Source organism: Culex pipiens, chromosome 2 (assembly GCF_016801865.2).
Source record: "Culex pipiens pallens isolate TS chromosome 2, TS_CPP_V2, whole genome shotgun sequence".
Taxonomy (NCBI): Eukaryota; Metazoa; Arthropoda; class Insecta; order Diptera; family Culicidae; genus Culex; species Culex pipiens.
The window spans coordinates 199,702,610-199,724,238 of record NC_068938.1 but is presented as its reverse complement, the minus strand read 5'-3'; the positions used below and the strand labels follow the sequence as shown (position 1 = coordinate 199,724,238).

Below are 21,629 nucleotides of genomic sequence, written 5' to 3'. Positions count from 1 at the left end.
GTAGTTTCAATAATGGCTGCGAGATCCATATCCAGCAGCAGCTATTCAGCTCACTTAACCTTTCCACTATCGACGCATTTTGAGGTGGTCAATTGGAATACCTGCGGTGCACACACGTGCTCGTCCAATCCTATCCAAGCTCCAACCATGTGTGGGGCTCATCGGGCTCTTCACCCTGTTCCAGTTGCCGCGCTGACCGTCTTAAGATTTGCGATGCCCCCGGGGGAGATAAACCGAACGGGTATGGATTAGTGCATCGAACTAACGAACGACCGGAGATAGATAGTCCATTACGGTTGATAAATTGCCCGGACTATAGGCGACCAACCAATAGCCCCGCGTGAATAATAAGTAATAAATTTAAAAAATGTCATAATTAACTGCCCGAATGCCTTTCCGATGAACCGGCACATATCGGCGCACGCTTTGCACCTCTTGGAGAAGGGTTGGCCAGCGAGTGAAAGTATTACAAGAATCCGCTGGATGTTGGAAGGGCTGGCGGGTTAGCTTTTACGACTAAAGCTCATTCTTGTGTCGTCGGTGGAATGTTTACGAGTTTTTTGCTGTTCAATGGCAGCAGCAGCAGAGGAAGCAATTGAATCGCGCAATAATTAGACGCGGTTTGAAGCTTTGATGAGCAGTGGAAGAAAGAGTCCTACGGCTGGCGAAGGTGTTTCGAGTGGTTTGTATAGATTGCTTACATCGATTGAATGCAACCACCAACAATGGATCATTGACAGTTTTGTAGGTTAACGATTCTTCTTTCTGTTGGGTTTCTTTCGAGGGCATCAGCTGTAGGGCTGGTTTCGTTGCCTGTGATGGACAAAAGTGACCACAGGAAACAATCAGCTTTCTGTTTACGACTTGTTTGACTCTAATGGGTTGACGATCTAAGCCCAGCCATAAATTATGCCCATAAACCAAAGAAATTTCACCGAACAGAGCGAGAGACTCGACTAATATACTTTGTGTAATGGCGAAACCTTTCTTTATTGCGAAGGTGTCATTGGGCTCAACTTGGTTTAACCATGTTGTCCCAACAAGATGCAGGCTGCCTTAAAAATGTAAATTCATTAGCCGTTTTCTCTCCTTTTAAGCTCCGCGGGGATGTGTGTTTGATCGCGTTGCAACTTGTGTCAACACGACTGGGGGCGGAGGGTGATGTGTTCCTGCGCCCAACCGTAACCATCCCGCAGATTGGCGTTGGTGTAAAACATCCCATAAACATGGTCCCAGCATCATCATCTCTTGCCTGCTTGACGTCGTCGTGTCCGACACCACGTGTTAATGCTTTCCAATACTCACACTGGCATGGCAGAGGGGTGGGCCGATCTATCCCTGGGGCAGTGCAAGTGAAAAATTAACGCAATGCAAGCCACCCCGAATGCCCTGAAGGGATCCGAATGGGTGTGTGTGTGTGTGTGTTGGTCCGCAAACAAAACGGCAAAGGGGAGAAAGCTTTCGCGCGTTTTTCTTTATTTTATTTTAAAAGTCTAAGTGATCGCCTAGAGTCGCACTTTTGCTCAGCAGGTGATTGACGATCGGGTGCGAATTTGATGGATGGGCTGTGGGTTAGGTCGGGTGTGAGACCTATTGGCTTTTCCTAATTCGAATCGATTTCCACCTTTCACTGGTGAGAATTATATTGAATAATTCAGTTATGGTGTACATCAGGGGTGCCCAAAGTATGGCCCGCGGGCCAAACGTGGCCCGCGATGTGATATTTTGTGGCCCGCGGACCCATTTTTAATGATCATGTAAAATGGCCCGTTGACCACTTGTAAAGTGATTTTATACTTTTTCAAAATTATGGTTTATTTTAAGTTTTTATATGCTAATCTTTTTTATTTTTTTGTTAATAAAAAGAAACTTATGGTTTATCAATATTTTGATCCCCACTTAAGGATACAAATAATTTGTTCAAAATATTTTATAATTAAAACAATCTCACACGTTTCAATATGAGTGAAACTAGTAAATACCGTCAAAACTTTCATCAAACATTTTTAGAAATATCAAAAAAACGTTTAAGTTTGACTTAGGTAGAATTCTGTAATAGTTGCAAAAATAAAAGTTTTCTTTATGAATCTTGTAAAAACTTGTAATCACCCTCAAACTTACATTGCACTTCCTTAGGGATTCGAGCTCATTACAGTTAGATAACGAATCTGATTGACTATCAACTGATTCAGGCAGAACAGCAGACAGACAAGTTTGCAGCAAATATTTTACAAAGCTTTCGTCGATCAACCCACCCTCCACCATTATTAAAAAATTGACTCAAAAAACCAGGAGCATAAATGTATTTTCAAAAAACTAAAAAAAAATGAAATTTAAGTGCATTTAGCTGAAATTAATTAAATATGCATTCCTTTGCATTTAAAATCAGTTGAGCATGTTTGGGTTTATTAAAAATAATTTGAATTTTAGTGAATTTTCGATTAAATAAATAAATGTTGATTCGCTTTTTTTTGAAAAAAAAAAATGATTGCAGGTTAACTATACGGAAGCTTAAAACATTTTCTAAAAGTTGTTTTTCATTGAAATGTTCAAATTCTGGATCTCAACGATTGTTCATTAGCCACACTTAACTTATAGAAGAATTGTTCAACATGTAATGTCACAACAATTTTCGAAATATAAAAACAAAACTTAATTTTTTTTTTTTGAAAACACAAGTACATTCAGCTAAGAACTTTTTTTTCAAATACCAGAAACAACAATACCGATAGTAACTTGTTATTTTGTGGTTTCTATTTTTTTGAAAAGACATTACCGAAATGTAATCTTTTACATTAAAATAACGTAATTTATTTTTTTAACAACCTTTTTTTTGTAAATTTGGCCCGCAAGCTCATTTGAGCTTCAAATTTGGCCCGGCCTTCAAAAACTTTGAGCACCCCTGGTGTACATACTTCAACATAAGCATTAGCTTGAAAAATTGGCAGCTTTTCATGTAAAATGGCCTCACTTCGAACGTGACTTGGCTACCTTTGACGAACCATGCCACAGCTCTTTGACCGCCCTCCGCTGACCCTAAGGTATGTTCGGAGCAAATGCTACCGTAATGAACACAGCTTTGTTTTCTCTCAGTTTTGTATTACGTAATATTTTCCGGTGGGGTTGGACAAGCAGAGTTACAATGACAATAAAATGAGCTTAAGTAGGGGAGAGTGGGGAGACTTGATCCCCGGGGACACTTGATCCCAAGCCTGTATCTCGTCAGCATGTGGGTAAAACAATTAGCTTTGTTCTAGAAAGTTGTGCGAAATTGACTAAAACTCATGGTAGAAAACAAAGAAAAAAATTAAAAAAATGTTTAGATTGAGTTACACACATTTTTCTAAGAAGTGCTGCAAAAAACTTCCAAGAGATCTTTTTTCTTTGTTTTGATAAGTATAGAAAATACTCAAAAATTATTCAAAAAAATATTTTTTATACATGAATTGTTTGATAAACATATCAACTCCAAAACCCTTACGCATTTGACTTTAAATTTATCGTCATACTATTTTTACAATCAATTGTTTAAAAAAGTGCGTTTAGTGAGACTTGATCCCTGAATTTTTACAGTCACTGGAATCAGCCTCAAGATTAAAATAATTGGGCTGGGTTTTCGTACATAGTTTTCTTTAGTATAGTTTTATATAACTTACTGCAAATTGAACCATTTTTCAAAAGTTTTGTAAACAAAAATTACCAGCTTTTGTAAACATGCTCAATTTTGGTCTAAAAAAGAAAATTTGATGTTTTTAAATATTTTGCATGCTAAACTTGTTATATTTTGAACACAAACGTACAGGTTTAATGTGAAATTGCTGTAACTTATAGAAAATTAAAAGTTTGGATGAATAAGAAACATTTTGCTTAAGATTTCTTCAAAATGTTGAAAGGGGGATCAAGTTACCCCCAACATTTTGAAAATGCCGGTTTAAAATATTTTTTTAAAACGCTTGGCATGATTCGAAGAGTTTATCTGATGAAATACCCTTATCAGCCAAACATAGTTGAATGTTTAAGCTTTCAATTCATGCAAAAAGATCATAGTTTTGTGAGAAATTGACAGAGTTATGTGCGACACAAAAAAAGGGGATCAAGTCTCCCCACTCTCCCCTACATACACACAGCAAATTTTGGATTGCCGAAAAAAAAAAAAACGAAACTATTGGCACTACGCCCCCCGGGGCATGGCCTTCCTCTAACGTGGGATTTCTGCTCCAGCGCCTCTGACGAGACAGGAGAAACCGGGACCGACGTTTTACTTCACCATCCGATAGAAGCTCAGTGGATAAGGCGGGAATCGAACCCGCGTCTCATAGCATCATCGGGATCGGCAGCCGAAGCCGCTACCCCTGCGCCACGAGACCCACATTGCCATTTCAGTAAAATAATTAACTGATTGCGATTCAGTAATCATCACTTTTGCTGAAATTCGGTAATACACAAAAACATTGCTGAAAAATCAGTAATTGCATATCTGTCAAAATGAAGTGTTACTTATGATTTTTTTATGAGATCTGACCCACCTGACATCGTTCCAAACCGATGATGGCCCAAACAAGTTGGGGGCTGGATGGCTAATATACAAAACCGATTCGTGTCCACTGGTGCAAGTCTCGATGGGTGCGCGCACCCTATGGGAATTCAGCCCACCGTGACGCAGCGCGCAGGTTCCGGGGCGGCGGGGCAAAATTTTCCTTGTTCCACCGCTCCGGTTGCGAATCCAATCGTAAAGTGCGCTGGCGATGTCCACGTGGTGTCCCCGCTCAGAAGAAAGTAAAGTTAGGGTGATGCCACCTGGTTGCCCGCGTTGAATTCGTCGCAGCGTCGAGTTCAGCGATGCGTTGCAAACACGTTAATTGGCCGCGTGGGGATTCCAAGGTACACTTTACCCTTTCGAAGGGGGTAGTCGGTAGTCGTCGTTGGTCACGGATTCGGGGGGTGGTAGCTGCTGCTTCCGCATGCTGATGATACCACCACCTGGTTCAATGGACGGTGATTAGCTGTTTAGGAATTTTCGCTGTGACTGATACTATAATTGTGTGACTTTAAGCAAGTTAGGCAAAGTGGTCGCTGTCGCTAAACAACCCGACACCTTCCATTTCTTCGCACACGCTGGTCCCATGAGTCGGCAACGTGCTGCTGAACGAGGAAGCACAAAGCGCTCTGGCCAGCCAGTAATTTCTCTAATTGTTTAAATACGGACCTCCGCGTGCTGACCAACCTCTTTCTGGTGCCTTTTCACCCCGCTCGAAGTGTGCGCTATACATTTCAACGGCCAACAGAACTGGGCTGGGCACACTCCAAGGGAATCGTTAAAGTGGACAAATAAAAACTGCTTCAGGTTGGGCTTTTGTTTGCCAAGTCGTCATCATCTGCGTTGCACTCTTCTTCTGGTCTCTTGGGGGCACCAGGCAAACAACAACGATGGGGGTCTTCTTCTCCGGAACATCAGTTTAGTAGTTCCCCTGTGGTGATTAAGCTTTCCGGAAATGTTCGCGGATGATTTAACTCAAACTAACTCGATTTTTTTTTCCACTTCTCTACTTCCAGCTGGATCAACGACTCCAAAGCGCCAGGTTAGTATTTCCGTCGTAGCAAGTGTGTGACGGACACGGACACGCCGTAAAGTGAGCAAGAATTATGACGATTACGGTTGATATCTCGGGTGACACCCGAGCCGGAAAGCTCACTTGCAACGGTCATGTCTCACACACGATTGACACTAATAGCGGAATGTACCGCGGCTTATCCGCGCGATTGATCTTTCCGCGCGCGCTCTCCGGGTTCGTCCTGACCTGGCCCAACCGTGGCGGAAACCGTTTCAATTTACCGCTCGCGTGAGTCCGCACACAGCCACACGTGATTCGCGGCGCAGCAGCGAAATTAGCCATGAATACAAATCGGACATTCGCTCGCTTGGAAAAGGGTCATGCCTCCGCCGGCTGCCAACTGGGCCGACTGATCTTTGGGGCAGCGATAAATTTTGCGAGTTAACCGTTGTTTCTGTGGCTAGCGGTGGCAGCCCGTTGCTGCTGACCTCCTCCTACCCCTTGGAGCAACATGTTCCGTTCGAACCGGACACAACAATCGGCCAACCGTGAAATATTGGCAAATATTGCACCAGGTTTCGATGCGCTTTCTCTCCCGCGTGCTTGACTTGAGGGGCGGTTTTACGAGCAAATTTGTGATCCCTGAACTATGATTATGGCGTGGGCGAATTTGTCTGTGGCCTCTTCTGAACAACGTTCTGATTAGGTTATTATATGATGTGTTTAAAGTTGGCTACGAGGGCCAACACATTGTTTCACTTTAGAGAAAGTGACGAGAAGATTGATGTTACAAACCAGCTCCAGCAATCAATCCCACTTCTTAATCTAATCATCGCCCTAAACATTGGTAATTAGCGATTCATGCCAGGAGGATGAAACTCATTCAACGGTCCAACGCTGTCGGCCACTAATTTACAGAGTAAACATTCCGCACGTTGATTGCAGCCGATGTTCAGCCCTCCTTTCTCCCCCTCAAACCTCAGCCCATCATGTGGTTTGGTCAAATTTGATGGGGTCATAAACTGCCCTCGCATCAAACAATAGCACGCGTTAATTCACGCCCCTCACGAAACCACGAAACAATAAATCAATTTAAGGCTACGCGATGCCTCAACCTTTTTCAACCGTTTGGTCGGATGTCCGAGGAAGGAAAGTGCGTCGCGCCGAAATTTAAGATAAATCAGCTGCGTGTTTATGCTGGGGCCCAACCTTATGAAAAAGTGAAACCGATAGCGAGAAGACGCTAAACGGAGAGAAAACCAGATTATGATGTTGGTCGCTTGTACAACCCATACAAAATACGTCGCAATTTTGGACTTCTTTTGAGGGCACTTATGGGAGGGCTACGAAAAAAAACGCAAACTGGTTTTTCGGTGGTGGACAACTGTTTGTGTCTTCGTTGGTTATGTAGAGAGAGATAGAGAGACGATGCAGCACGATGACCGGAAAAGGCGTCTTGAGTGTCGTAAAATGTGAACTGATCTTCATCCCTTTTTTTTTGGGAGTACATAGTTCGGTTTAAATGTGTGGATCGCCAAAAAGTCAAAAAGATATGTACTTTCTCTGTACTTTGACCTATTTAAGTCAATTGGGTACTAAAGCCCTATGTCAATTTTTATGTTTAACGGTAAAAAACACGATTAAAAACCATTTCTGATCACTTTTTGCCTTTCTCACCTCAATCAGGAAAGGCTTTAAAATCACTCGAAAAATGAACTTCTTTATTTGACCTCGTAGACCCACCTATACCCCACGTATACCTATCGACTCAGAATCAAATTCTGAACAAATGTCTGTGCGTGTGTCTGGATGTGAGTCCGTGCACCGAAAAATATGCACTCGATTATCTCCGGACTGGCTGAACCGATTTGGACCGTTTTGGTCTCATTCGATCCGTCTTGGGGTCCCACAAGACCCTAGTTAATGTTATGAAGTTTAGAAAAGTACTTCAAAAGTTATGTTATAAAAATGTTTTTGGCTAAACTTTGGAAGATTTAAAAAGGGTGGTTTTTGTAAGAAAACATATTATGCTATATATTATTAGAAAGGTATTTGAAAGACCTTTCCAACGCGTAAAAAAGATTGAAGATCTGACAACCCCATCAAAAGTTATGAGCACTTAAGTGTTATTTATAGACTTTTTTTGAAGCCGAATCTCAAATATTTTGATGAAAAAGTTGTCCGGATCTATCATGCGACCCATCGTTGGATAGGCAATCAAAAGACCTTTCCAACAAGCCCAAAATATTGAAGATCTGACAACCCTATCAAAAGTTATAAGTACTTTAGTGTTTTTGATGCACTTTTTTGAAGCCGGATCTCAGATAATTTGATAAAAAAATAAGTGTTATGGATGTGTAGTGTCTTTACTTTATGAATGTGAGGAAGGCACCAACCACCTAAAGGTGGATTAAGTAACGTTTTTTTTCATTTTAATGCAAAAACAAAAATATTGACAGGACATCATTTTTCGATGGATCAACTATGGTCCCCTTAGAACGAGCTGTCAAGTAGGAGCTTTTCTGTCAAGAAGGACCGCGAGGATAATTTTTTAAAATTGAATTAAAAATCCATTTTAAACTCTTTTTGGTCGTACAAAGGGTCATTGTACTCAGAAAAATAAGCTCTAACGCTGTAAAAAATAATATCAGCAATCTAAGCTTCATTTTAGGACCCAATTGTACATGTAGGTCGTGCTTTCATTCGATGCAACGGTAGCTGAATAGGGACTAAGAGGAAATAAGGAATCGATAATTTCATAAAAATTAAATTCTGCAATTAAGAATAGATTCGCCAAAGAAATACTCAAATATATTTTTTTAATTCAAGACCAGAATCATGCCAAAGCTGTTGATATGTAGGGCTTTCTGATACATTCTCGACCCTGAAGAAAACAATAATGAAGCGCGTCACAAGAAAAAAAAAAAGCTTTCCCTGAGTTGTATAATTACTGGTTCACCGCGGCGTTGTCGTCGGCAAACATCAATTGACCATAAAATAAACCCAAATGCATTTATCCGCACCGACTGAGCCCTGGGCTGTGGGCAATTCATCGACTTTCCCCGATCCCAGGAGACCGCACCGTGCTTGTGGGCCCACGGATTGATTGACTTTCCTTTGTGTCACTGCTGCCGCGATGGCGACTGGTGCACTGAGTCGTCCCCTCTTCCTTGGTGGTGCCTCGGCCTAACCGATTCACTACTATCGCTCGAGGCGTAATCCCAGTCAAATTGAATGATCACCACCCAGCGTTCGATTGAGAAGTTTTTTTTGTTGCCACTCTGGAAAGAGACACATAATTTCACGCATGATTCAAGTGAGTCGGGGTTTTTTTTTATTGCTGGAATGATTGACTGTTGCGCAGGTTTCTAGTGACCAGGTGTGGACAATTTGTGGCCGACCTGGTGCCCCAGAAAGTGGCAGCCAAATCAATGTCATTTAGTGCTACTTCGTAGCCTTAGAAACCTACATAATTAAAATAGTTTTAGGTGTAGAATTTAGTGATCAAACACTAACCATTTCGTTCAGCTTTAATACTCGATAGTACCAATTGATACGGTAACAATGTCATCTTGTATATGAAAACTTTCCCACCATAGATCGTGGACCTCATCTCGGCAAGGCCATCATTTTTAATAAACCTCGTACCATAAATGGATTAATCAAACGCTTGAGCTTCGGTTGACCGCCCCGTCGTGGCGTCGTGCCCAAGAGTATGTTTCACTTTTCTCCATATTGGCACGGTTAGTTCAAGATACGTCCCCTTCAGCTCCGATATGGCGTAAATGATATAGATTTATTTTTTATGGCAAATAATAAAAATAGTCGCATCTTACGGCCGTTTGACGTGGGATGATGAGCGTTAGCCCATACTAGGCTGGCTGCCAATTCGTAGAGCGAAGAAATCGGAACCCCCTTCGCTGGGCTAATCTCAATTACGACGAAGCTTATAGGCATCAGGCATGGAAAGACTGCTGCCCGCCGTTGTTCATTCATTGATTGCTGATCCATGCAGCAGGCCAGCTTGAGCTTTAGAGCAAGTCCGAAGCTTAATTGCTTGTGTTTGTGTGTGCGTTTCACAATATTGGACGACGACACGCTGGAATCCTGTTACTAATCGGTTTTATCTTTATTGCTGCTTCATTGATGGAGTGTGCTTGCTTCTGGGAAATTTTCGAGCATCTGTATCTCTAGCTGGTTGATGGAAAATTGATTTGGATGTTGGTACTTGTTGTACGTGTTCAAATGTATTGCCGGTGGGTATAAAATATAGTATTGTAAATCATAAAATCTTTTGATGACCAATAATAAAGTTCTAACAAGGATAAATAAAAAAGAGACTTTTGCACCTGTCGGAATTCTAGGATTTTTTTTTGTGGGAGAACTAATGATGCAAAATAGTCTCAATGGTAATAAAAAAGAACTCGAAAATCAAAAAATGCTAAATTATAATAATAAGAATTGTCGTTCTAACGTTCACAGAATTTATTTTATTAGCTTAAATTTTGGAAATTAAATTTAAACAACAAGCCATAGTTTCAACATATTAATGAGAAAAGTGTTTTAAAATGCATTTTACAGTAGTTCAGCAATAACTAAGGCCAGGACCGACGTTTTACTTCGACATCCTATGCAAGGTGGGAGCAGATGGGAATCGAACCCATGATCACATTCGACCAAGCCTGCTGCCATTGTTTATACAAGTCTTCATTAAATTTTGGCATCTGTACATAAGGGTGACCAAAAATAATGATCCCCTGCTTCACAAATAGAAAACTGTTGGTTAGGTAGGTTTATTATGCGGATCTGTGCCAATTTTTAGCAAACTTGATAAAAATTAACTCATTGATACCCATGATTTCTATGCAACAATTACTTTTTTTTAATCGCTAATAACTTTTCATGAAGAAGGGCAGCAAAATTGAGTACAGTTAAATTTCGCATTTTGTATTTATTCGATTACACATGATATATTTGCAATCTCTTTAAAAAAATGTAGATTTGAACCAGTCGAACAAATTGCTTAAAAAATATTGCAAAAATATAATGTAGTGTTTGACAAATCTGCAAAATGCAAAGCCTAACGCTTGTTCGGAAATGTAAAATAGCACTATACATAAATATGATATAATCAAGATTTGCGTTGTACTGTCAAAAATTAGAAAAAAATATCAATGGAAAACACTTTTTTTCTCGGAGTCCAACAATTCGCATGAACCATCCTATCCGCTGTGATCTCACGTTTCTCGCAAAGAACTCTTTCAAAACCCACACCCAGCACCCAAACTCAACTTTGCGTTCGTTCTCGGGCTCGCGCGGGTGTGTTCCGTTCCGCGTGAGCAAGGCCACTCTCTCCTATAAACCCAAAAAGGGGGTGTGTGTGGTGAGCTCCTCTGTTTCGCTGCTGCCGAGTATGTCTATAGACTCAATCCAACTCAACTCGAGCTCACCAAAGAGCGACCACGCCGCGCGAGAGTTCGGCGCGTTGAGCTCTGTTGGGTTCGCGTCCGCCGCCCGACTTCTTGGTCCGTTCAGTTGAATTTTGTACCCAGCTCGGTGAACACACGTTCGTTCGGTCGTGTAGGTCGGTTTTCTTCGTCTGCATCGATTCTTCGGGGATTCTCAAGTAGCAGCAATCGATCGTCGTTCTGATCAACCCACCCCGCGCGTCGTTGATCCAGGTCCAGAACATCGATACTCGTATCATCGGTGAGTTATCACGTCAGCTGGTTGCTGATATCTCCGGTCTGGTTCTGCTTGTTCAACCTCCTTCTGCCCAGAGAATCCAACTCACCCTCCTTCTTTGGTTGAATGTGTGTAGGTTCGTCTGTATATGCAAGGTGTTGGTGCCAAGAACACCACACTTTGTTTTGCCTCTACTATACATGAACCGGATAGCCAGCCGTAGCTGAGTAGAAGGCAGCTCTGTGATAGTGGAAGTGGTGGCCTGCTGCTGATTTGCTGCCAAAGTGTTACGAAAATTGACTTTGTTTTTATCGGCTGTTCGCGTTGGTTGGTTTTGGGGGTTTACGCGATGGTGGAATTTGGGACACAAAAAATACACCTTTTTAAGTGCAGAAGGACTCACGAGGACGAGCAAGAAGAAGCAGGCACGAAGCGATTAAAAAGGAGTACACCAAACCAGTTTGGGTTTTTTGTATGTCTGGACTGGAATCCAGCTGAAGAACGAGTTCTTATATGGTTCATTTTATTTAGTTTTAATGATCCTGAATTAATTGTGTTGCATGTACTTTTGTCCTTTTTTGTATTTAATTTTAGTTTTCATAAAGCTTTTTGTTATTTTAAGTTTTTAATTTTTAAGTAAAACTTTCAAGATTATTTGATTTGTTAACATTGCGTTTTTTATTATTTTTTTTTGAAAAGATTAAAATTTTAAGCTTTATTTTCAAAATAATGAAATTACCTACAACTTGAAAAAAGTTAAATATCCAACTAAATAATAAAACTGCTAAATACTTGAAACTCATTTAACAATGTGTTTTGAACTTAACACATAACATCAATCATGCCAATATTAAAATTGTAAAAAACGAAAATTCAAACCTAAGTTGCAAAATTTTTAAACATAAAATATATAAAAAATGGTACACCTACATTGTAACAATTAAGCTTCTACATTTTTTAATTATCAATGAGTTCGAAAAGTTTTTTTTTAAGTGTTACTTATTTTTCCGAACTGTTTTTCCCGGTTGCAAAGCTTTTGGAGGATTCATTTATTTGGGATGGCAAGAAAAAAAGTGATTCGGTATAATATTTGAGAAAAAATACTTATTTATTTTTATCGTGAAAAAAAATTGTCTGGTTCGTTTGATATGTGATTTATAAATGTTTCTTAAGGCATGATGTAGTTATGTTTCTACCTAACAAAATTAAAAATATCCATAATTTAAGAAATTTTTAAAAAGATTTCACATCTTTTTTCATACATGAAAAAATAATATTTTCAAGAAGATTTTTTTTCCTTTTGAAAGGATATGGAAATAAACGCTTTTAAATTTATTTAATTAGTTTCGATTGATTTTACAGGTTGCTTTCTCCATTAACGCTCTACTAATTTTAATTCTTCGAAAATTTGTATTTTTCCGGTATTCAGGAGGTCATTTTGAGCAACCTTTATTCTACGAAAAACTTTACTTCTCTTGTTTTAGGTTTTTCTTATTTTATTTTTAAGATTTTAATTTGCGTTTATCTTATTTAGTAATGTTTGTTTTTGGTAGTATTTTGCCTATTCTACCACCCCCTATCATGGCATTTTGCCTATCTAATTTTTTCATGTTTTTACAGTAACTTTCTCAATTTTGGCTTGTTTTTCACGTTTCTATAGAATGGCACCATTATCAGTTTTATAACCAAAGAAGATAGTTTAAAACTTAAATAATGTTCACCTGTAATTAGAAATTAAGCAATGATCAATGTAGTCTACGTTTGTTTGACGAATAAATAAATTAAAATTCTAAAACAATACGTAGAGGGATTGTCTGGGACACTACAAAAATTACTGCATACTTCCTTTTACTTAAAATATAGGAAATGTTAGTAAAAAACACTGCCAAAGTCGACCCCTGAAACAAATGACATTTTAATTAACATTGGCAAAGTCATATAAAACAAGTCAAACTCTCAACCCTTCAACCCTAATTCTCCATTCAGAAAAAAATGGAGAAAAACCATTCGGCCATGCCTTAATATTTATGAAAAATTCAAAGAGCACGTGTTTCTGGAGACCCAAAACTTCATGCTTCCCCTCGAGTTAGGCCTGCGCAGAAATTTTGTTGGTCGGTGTAATCCACTAGCGTGCCCAGCTCTTTGAGGAAGGTGGGGCAATAATATGGACGTTTTAAAAAAATACGTCATTTATGGACACCCCCTGACCAAATTTAGAACAAATTTCTGAGGATGGTGGGGCAGTTGCCCCATGTTGCCCCACCCTGTGCACGCTAGTGGTGTAATCTATATTTTAAGAACAAAAAAAATTCTCGTAATTTTTTTTATATAAAGTTTGTTTTGATCTGACTTGAGAAAATTAGTTTTAGCAATTCCGTCATGAAACTACTACCTGTCTACTTTTCTCTACCAAAAATAACTGAGTCGAAAAGTAATACAGTTCGATAGAAGGGCTGAAAAGATACAGCGTTCATCACTCTAATGGATGCTTTTCAGCTTGTAGCAGTACTTTTCAAATTGTTTTGATTTGAGCAGTAAATGTTTGTAGTCAACATGGGATTTGACCTAAAATTCCATTCAAAGAGTGTTTAAGAAATGCAAAAAATGTTGCAAAACTTATTTTTTTCAGCACTCATCGTATTTATGCAACTCGGTGAACCTCGTTGAATAAATGTAAGACTCTTGCTGAAAAATATGTTTTTGGCAACTTGTTGCATAAAATACTACTTCGTAAAATAATTAGTTATCAACTGAATAGTTGATTTTACAAGCTTTCAGAATTGCTCCAGGTAAGCTTATTTAAAAAAATATCTTCATATTAAATGTAAGAATTCATTTCAAAGATTAGACTCAGATATAAAATAAACTCGTAAAAAATAAGCAAATTTATAAATGTTAAATGTTATTGTCAAAAAATTTATAAATATTATATGAAAGTTATACATTTTTACAATTTTACTGAAAGATAAAGCACTGTCATTTCCAGTCAGCTGACTCCACACCATCAACCAAAACATCATCAAATCTCTCTCCTCTTAAATCCTTTCGTTCTTCTCTGGCAAATCTCCCGGAACCGGGCGTGACCCGATACGCGTATCATCCCTGAACCTGCCGCCGCCACCCGCCATGTTACAACCGGATCGTATTCCGGGACCAACCACCTGAGTTGACACCAGGAAGCACCCGTGGGGTTCTTGTTGCTGGTCGTTGTTGGTCCCGGGTGCGCATGCCCTCTCTCTGAAAGCACACGCTCACAGTTTCTCTTGGAAGGGTCCTTCCGTCAACTCCTGGCAAAAGGTTATTCCACTATACTGAATGTTCAATTTCCTTCTTTTGCAGGCCACCAGTTCCAGCAGAAGTTGTGTCCAGGCAGGAAGCAAATCTTGGAGGTTCCTCGGAGGTGGCTTTGCGATAACAGCAGATCTTTAGCAGTTTGGAGAAACGTGTTCCACAAGAGGCCTTCCTCTTCTAGAAGCACCGTGGTAGGACCGTGTTCTTGCGGGAAGTTTCGCGTTGTTGCCAGAACCGAAAATCGATTTCTCGGTCGGTTCTCTGCGGTGAAACAAAAAATAAACAAGTGTTTTGTGGTGGAAATTTGCTCACGTTTCACGGTTCGGTGCCGCTTCAACAGAGCCCGTCAAGGAAAAGAGTTGTTGTGCATTTGTGCAAAAGTAGAAAAAAAAGTGAATCAGTGGAAAAAATTTCAAGTGTCTGTCGTTGCACACACACAGAGTGTGAGTTGAAGCAAATCGAAAAATTAATACCCATTCGCCGCTTAGTGAAATCATTAAAGTGAGCGAGCGTGAGTTGTAGAGTAAAACCAAGAAAATACGTGGAATTGTACGTGTTGTGTCGTCAGTCAGACGTGTACACACACCTTGGCAACACCTTTTTTTCGCGGGTGGTGAAATACGAAAATTTTGCATTATTTGGAGTACCAGCAGCAGCCAGGTCTTCGGCGTCATACAAGGTAAGTGTTGTTGATACGGTGTTATTCTGCGATAAGATTACGACGATTGCCATTGTGGTATCCCCTGTTGTTTCAAATCGAAAGTAATTTCTTGTCGACACATGAAGAAAAGGCGGAGAATTTACATCATCCCAGGCATGTGATTTTACATCGAAGGCATTGGGTTGATATCGGTGGGAGTTCAAAGTCAGGAGCCGCCTACGTGTCGCGTCGTGGGAGACTTCTGACGGTGGTGTGTAGAATGAGTCTTGCGGTATGGAATGACACGCAGGGGTTTGCACAAGCTCAAGGATTTTCGGCGGTCATGTGCTGTTACGATGAGATTGACTTGTTAGTGAAATTTTTGTACAAAGATTATATGTTCCAATTCAAAACTAAAAACTAAAAACTAAAAACTAAAAACTAAAAACTAAAAACTAAAAACTAAAAACTAAAAACTAAAAACTAAAAACTAAAAACTAAAAACTAAAAACTAAAAACTAAAAACTAAAAACTAAAAACTAAAAACTAAAAACTAAAAACTAAAAACTAAAAACTAAAAACTAAAAACTAAAAACTAAAAACTAAAAACTAAAAACTAAAAACTAAAAACTAAAAACTAAAAACTAAAAACTAAAAACTAAAAACTAAAAACTAAAAACTAAAAACTAAAACTAAAAACTAAAAACTAAAAACTAAAAACTAAAAACTAAAAACTAAAAACTAAAAACTAAAAACTAAAAACTAAAAACTAAAAACTAAAAACTAAAAACTAAAAACTAAAAACTAAAAACTAAAAACTAAAAACTAAAAACTAAAAACTAAAAACTAAAAACTAAAAACTAAAAACTAAAAACTAAAAAACTAAAAACTAAAAACTAAAAACTAAAAACTAAAAACTAAAAACTAAAAACTAAAAACTAAAAACTAAAAACTAAAAACTAAAAACTAAAAACTAAAAACTAAAAACTAAAAACTAAAAACTAAAAACTAAAAACTAAAAACTAAAAACTAAAAACTAAAAACTAAAAACTAAAAACTAAAAACTAAAAACTAAAAACTAAAAAACTAAAAACTAAAAACTAAAAACTAAAAACTAAAAACTAAAAACTAAAAACTAAAAACTAAAAACTAAAAACTAAAAACTACAAACTAAAAACTAAAAACTAAAAACTAAAAACTAAAAACTAAAAACTAAAAACTAAAAACTAAAAACTAAAAACTAAAAACTAAAAACTAAAAACTAAAAACTAAAAACTAAAAACTAAAAACTAAAAACTAAAAACTAAAAACTAAAAACTAAAAACTAAAAACTAAAAACTAAAAACTAAAAACTAAAAACTAAAAACTAAAAACTAAAAACTAAAAACTAAAAACTAAAAACTAAAAACTAAAAACTAAAAACTAAAAACTAAAAACTACAAACTACGAAGAGATCGTCAGTGAACGCACACAAATTCGTAACGAACGAAACCGTGCTCAACACTCAAGCAGCTGCGCGACGCGAAGGCACATGCTGTATCTTTTCTTTTTCTCTCTTTGTTGCTTGTGCAATGTCTTTTCTTTTTCTCTTTTTGTTGCTTGTGCAGTGCTGTTTAGTGATTGCAATCATTCGAATGCAGTCATGGGGAAGGTGACAAAAATTTCTTTGCAATTCAAACGATGCGTGAACCAACTAAAGAAGAGTGTCAAAGTCATGTTGATTGAATAAAACCGACAAAGCATTCAGTTACCTATCAATTAAAAATCGAATGTTCACAAGCCTCAAACGGTATATTCTGGTTAACGGCATTACGGAGAATGGTATACAATCAAAAACTTGGAAATTTTGTAATTTTTCCATATTTCATATGATTCTCTTCCACCGTCGGTAGTCTTTCTCTGAACTATCGCCGAAATCCCTCCCCGCTGATTAAACACCAATTTGGCCTATTAGCTCCCAATCGCGCCGTCAACTCCGGTGCCAAATCATGGCAGGAACAACCAACCAGCGCCGCCCGGCCACAATCATCAATCATTTGTGACGTTATTTATTGTTCCGCCATCAACAGAAACTACAACAACGGGAAGTTACGGTAGTAAGCGCTGAACACCCGCTGACCATCAGCGAGTTGCCCAAAGGTCCCCCGAATTATTGCGGCATCCGGCCTTTGACCGCCGTTTTGTATCACGTGGCCCAGTCAAACTATCACTTTCTAATCAAAACGATTTGGCGCGTTTTCCTTAGATTGGCCTCTTGGGCTTAATTTTCGGTTTTGTTCGTGCTCGCAACAGGAAGCGTTTACCTTATCAATGGATGCTCGTTTTGGAGCCCAAGCTGCTTTTTGGGAGATAATGTGGTCATTTTCCGAATTCGACGAAGGGGTCAAACCCCCATGAGTTGATTTGAAGTGGAAGATATATGTGATTGCGAAATTGGAAGCTAATTGGGCGCGCTTTCCAGATATCATTTTACTTCTGGCTGGGTTAAGGGGAATCGTTTGAAAGTATTTAAGCCAAATTTGCCAAAAAGAGTTTCAATTGCTTCTTTTGGGCACGCCTTCCATAAGTGCTTATCGTTTTGGGACAAAATTTGCCGGAATTGACGGAAATTTGCGACGATGGATTTGGCTTCATAAAAACATTATTAAATAACTTGGTGTACGGGCTTGCTGTAGACCATATGAGTTATCAGTTTAAGTAAACTAGGAACGTGATCGTTTGAAAGGCAAATGTATCGAGCGCCTAGAGAAAAAAAAAAACACTCCGAGAAAGAGTTAAAAGATACAGTGAACTAACCGAGAGAAAAAAGCATGTGACGGCCGAGAGCATTTTACTCTAAATTTCATTTCCAAAAAATAAATCACCAAATATTTAGAGACCATTCATTAAGTAATTCATAATTCAACAATTGAGACATAGATGCAAAATGTCGACGGAGTAATGGTTCCAGGCATCACCAAGATTACGCAACCCTTGGCCTACAACTCAATTCACAAGCTTCATCGCAAAAGTCACAAGATTGCACATAACTTTCCGTCTAATCCGGGCAGATTCCACTCCAATGAAGTCATTCGCAGCAGGCAAAAATTGGCCCTTTTTTGCTCATTAGTTGAAGGTTGCTCGGAAAGGTTTTTTTCTCCTTTCGCTATCTGTGCTCTCCATATTTTACGCAAATCCGGCGACCAGCTTGAAGATTCGGAGAGAAAGTGCCTTAAAAATAATCAAAACGATAGCGGCAGACAAAAAACGTCTGAGCCCGACCATGTCAGGCTCGAGGGTCATCCCCGCGGAAAAAGGGTTACACATCCGGAAGGAAATACGCAAAAGTTGAATGTTCAACCTGAAGTCGAGAAATTCGCACTGAAAACGGACTGACTTTGAAGCTACTGCTGATGCTGGTCGGCGAAGATGAGAGGGCTTGGGGTCCGTGATGAATTAAATAACATGGTTCACTATCTAAATTTCACGTTTCATTTAACTTTATTTAGTTTGGGAAGTGAAGGATAAAAAAAGGGGTTTTGTTTGTTGCTGGGAACTTGGAAGATGTAATGATAGACGACATTGTAAGGGATGGATATGTGAATATAACTCCTCTAAATATTCGTCGTAATTTTTTCCTCAATTAATTTTAAATGTTTGGTTAGAATTAATTTTTTTAGCAAATCGGCTTTTGTTTTTATATATCTAAAAGTTTGTCTTCTGTAATTTATGTTAACGTCTCGATTTTTGTTTCATTTCATATGAAATGTACTCTGAGTAACTTTTTTTGAAGCTCCCCCAAAGCATCAAAGAATGCTCGCTTGTTCTACTTAAGTTGGAACTAGCCTGACTTCGTAGGACAATTTCTAGAACCATACCTATGTACTCATTTGAACATAGAGACGACTGCCTCGCAAGTTCTTTCGACAGTTTTTTTTTGCCTAGTCTTCTTGCGTGCGTTCACGTCATGTAAAATCGACAACCTGTGCTATTCTTGAATCGATAAAGCTTCATCATTGCCATTTCCTGTACATATTACGGAACGAGGACTGGAGTCGAGTCGAGTCGCCCAAGAAGGGGGGTGTACTCAGTTTCAGTACGCTCCCAACCAGGGGGTAGTTTATTGTTATGTACGACCCATCGTTCTCAGGGAGTGTTGCTGTGTGGCGTTGGTGGTGATGAGTTCCGAACCCCGCAGTCGTAAGACACTGACTGTATCGAAGTTTTTGTTGTTGCTGTTGCTGGTAATGAAGCAGACAACTTTGAAGGCAGCGATGATGTGAACAAAAATATTAAACGAAACATGCGGCGAACTATAGGTTGTTGTAGGGTGATTGTGTAATTAGTGACCCGCAACGACGACGGTTGGGAAGCGCGCGCCTGGTTGTTCAGACAAAACCTGATGGACTTCCCTAGCGCGATTACACAAGTTGTCTGTTGAGGTAACTTGCTGAACTCGCATAGATATCCGATGAATCGATTGGGGGGTGCCGTGCGAATGCAGCTTTTCAAAGGTAATTCTTGAAGACTTCATTCGCTCATCTTCTTAAAGTGACCGGATTTGACCCCAATCCTTCGGCATCGCCTTCTTGGAAGTCACCGCTCCCGCTTCGCAATTTCGGTTGGAACCCGTAATCGAAACTACCAAACCTATACTCCCACCTGTTTTGTATAGTATTATAGTGTATTCGTCATTTGCCCAAAAACAGAGCAAAATCCGCCTTAAGGCAGGCGAGATTAAATAAGCACTTTGGGATTTCGCTTACTCGGCACAAACTAATATAAATAAAGATAGAGAGAGAGAGAGAGACCGAGGCAAAAATAATGAATAGTCCACCACCGCGTGCCGCGTGACGACCGGTGTCCGGACCGGCAAAAACCTTTGCCGCTGATCACGAGAGGTTCTAAATTTGTCTTGGCGAATTATTCTCGCATATATGACAAATCTCTTTGCTTTGGGTCGGTTTGAAGTGCTTTTAAGCTTTCAAAAGCATTGTAGCTTTCTGCGAAGTTCATCAACTTCTTCTTATTGTGGCAGGCAAAACCGGGAGACATGGGATGAATACATAAGCAGAACTCACTGTAAGTTTGTCTGGTCTGGTCGGCAGACGACACACTTGTTCTGTTTGAATACTTGAGATTTGACGAGTACTGGTGGAGTTTCAGTATATCATTCGCAGCAGTACATTCCGTCAGCTCCCGGGTTCATAAAAGTGTCACTTGTCACATGGAGCGTGCTTGACGGGAAGAAGTTAGTTGTTTTCGTGACGGATAGCACTTGATCCCTGTGTGAACTACTTGTTTGAACTCAATGGTCATGAGGGATTCTGGTGTACAGTACATGTTAAATAGTTTTAAATTTAATTTTAATTTTTATGTTATAGTTCAAACCACAAATACAAATACAGTTGTTCAGATGTTCTTAACATTTAATTTAAGGATTTAAGTATCTTGTTTTTTAAATATGTATTTGCAAAATTATTTTTATTTCTAATTGCGAAACATTTAATAAAATCCCAATCCATTTTTTCCAAATTTCTTTTCTCGTTCTGTTTTTGCTATGTTTTGATCCACTTAATTAATTCAAACATTTTTTTCTCTAATTCCAGGTATGTTATCAAACAACAGTAGAAGTAAAAATTTGATCGATATCCACCGCTTTTATGATATGTAAGCACATTAATATTGAAATGTAATCACAATCATCCTGGGATATAAAAAATATGCCTTCTAAAGATAAATACATTCAATACATACATAAAACCAGTTATGTTAGGGTTCTAGGGTTAGTGAGTTTTCACGAATTCGCGGACAGCGTAAATTTCGTAAAATTTTAAAGTTTCGGTGAAATCCCGTGGAATTTAGCAATTTTCTCAAATCAACATAAAAAATGTATCAATCTTTCTTATAAAATTTACTAGATAAAATCGTATTTTCATTCCCTTTACTAACAATTTGAATACTTTTTTTAAATTTTAAATGAAATATTTTAAATGAAAACAAAAATGAAATTATCACAAGAAATTAGAAGATTCAAACTTGGTTTATTCAAGATAAAACGATTTTGAAAACGAGCTTGGAAAATAAAAAAAAAATAATCTGTTTTGATTTATATTTTTGAACATTTCGTCACAGATATATAATTTTTGTCTTTTTTATTTTTATGAATTGACGAAAACATTGAAAAAAATATTAATTTGGCAAAATGTCGCATAAAATTCAAGTACCTAATGTAAACTGCTAAAACTTTGATTTGGGTTTATAATATAAAATGTAAAATAGTTAAAAATAAAGCAAATCGGATAAAACTTTCAAGTTATCAGACGAATATATATAAAAATATAATTGAATAAATGTGAATGCCAAATGGGAATGCCTATGTCCTACATTTATTTTTATAATATGTTAAGGTTATTTTTATTATCATTAAACAAGTTCAAACTTGTTTTGCAAGGCTTTCATTAGTAAATTTTAAGGGTCGT

General features: G+C 38.4%; 1 non-coding gene across 2 annotated transcripts in view; it reads left to right on the top strand.

Annotated features, from left to right (window-relative positions):
- LOC120425519 (uncharacterized) overlaps positions 1–21,629 on the top strand; it is a 111,931-nt gene that overhangs the window by 5,597 nt on the left and 84,705 nt on the right. The window contains exons 2-3 of one of the 2 annotated variants that reach the window (XR_008212013.1): positions 5,554–5,579; positions 14,577–15,207. This is a non-coding gene — a transcript (uncharacterized LOC120425519). Of the gene's footprint in view, positions 1–5,553; positions 5,580–11,099; positions 11,262–14,576; positions 15,208–21,629 lie in introns of those variants that run through there. The other variant, XR_008212014.1, reaches the window with a different exon arrangement.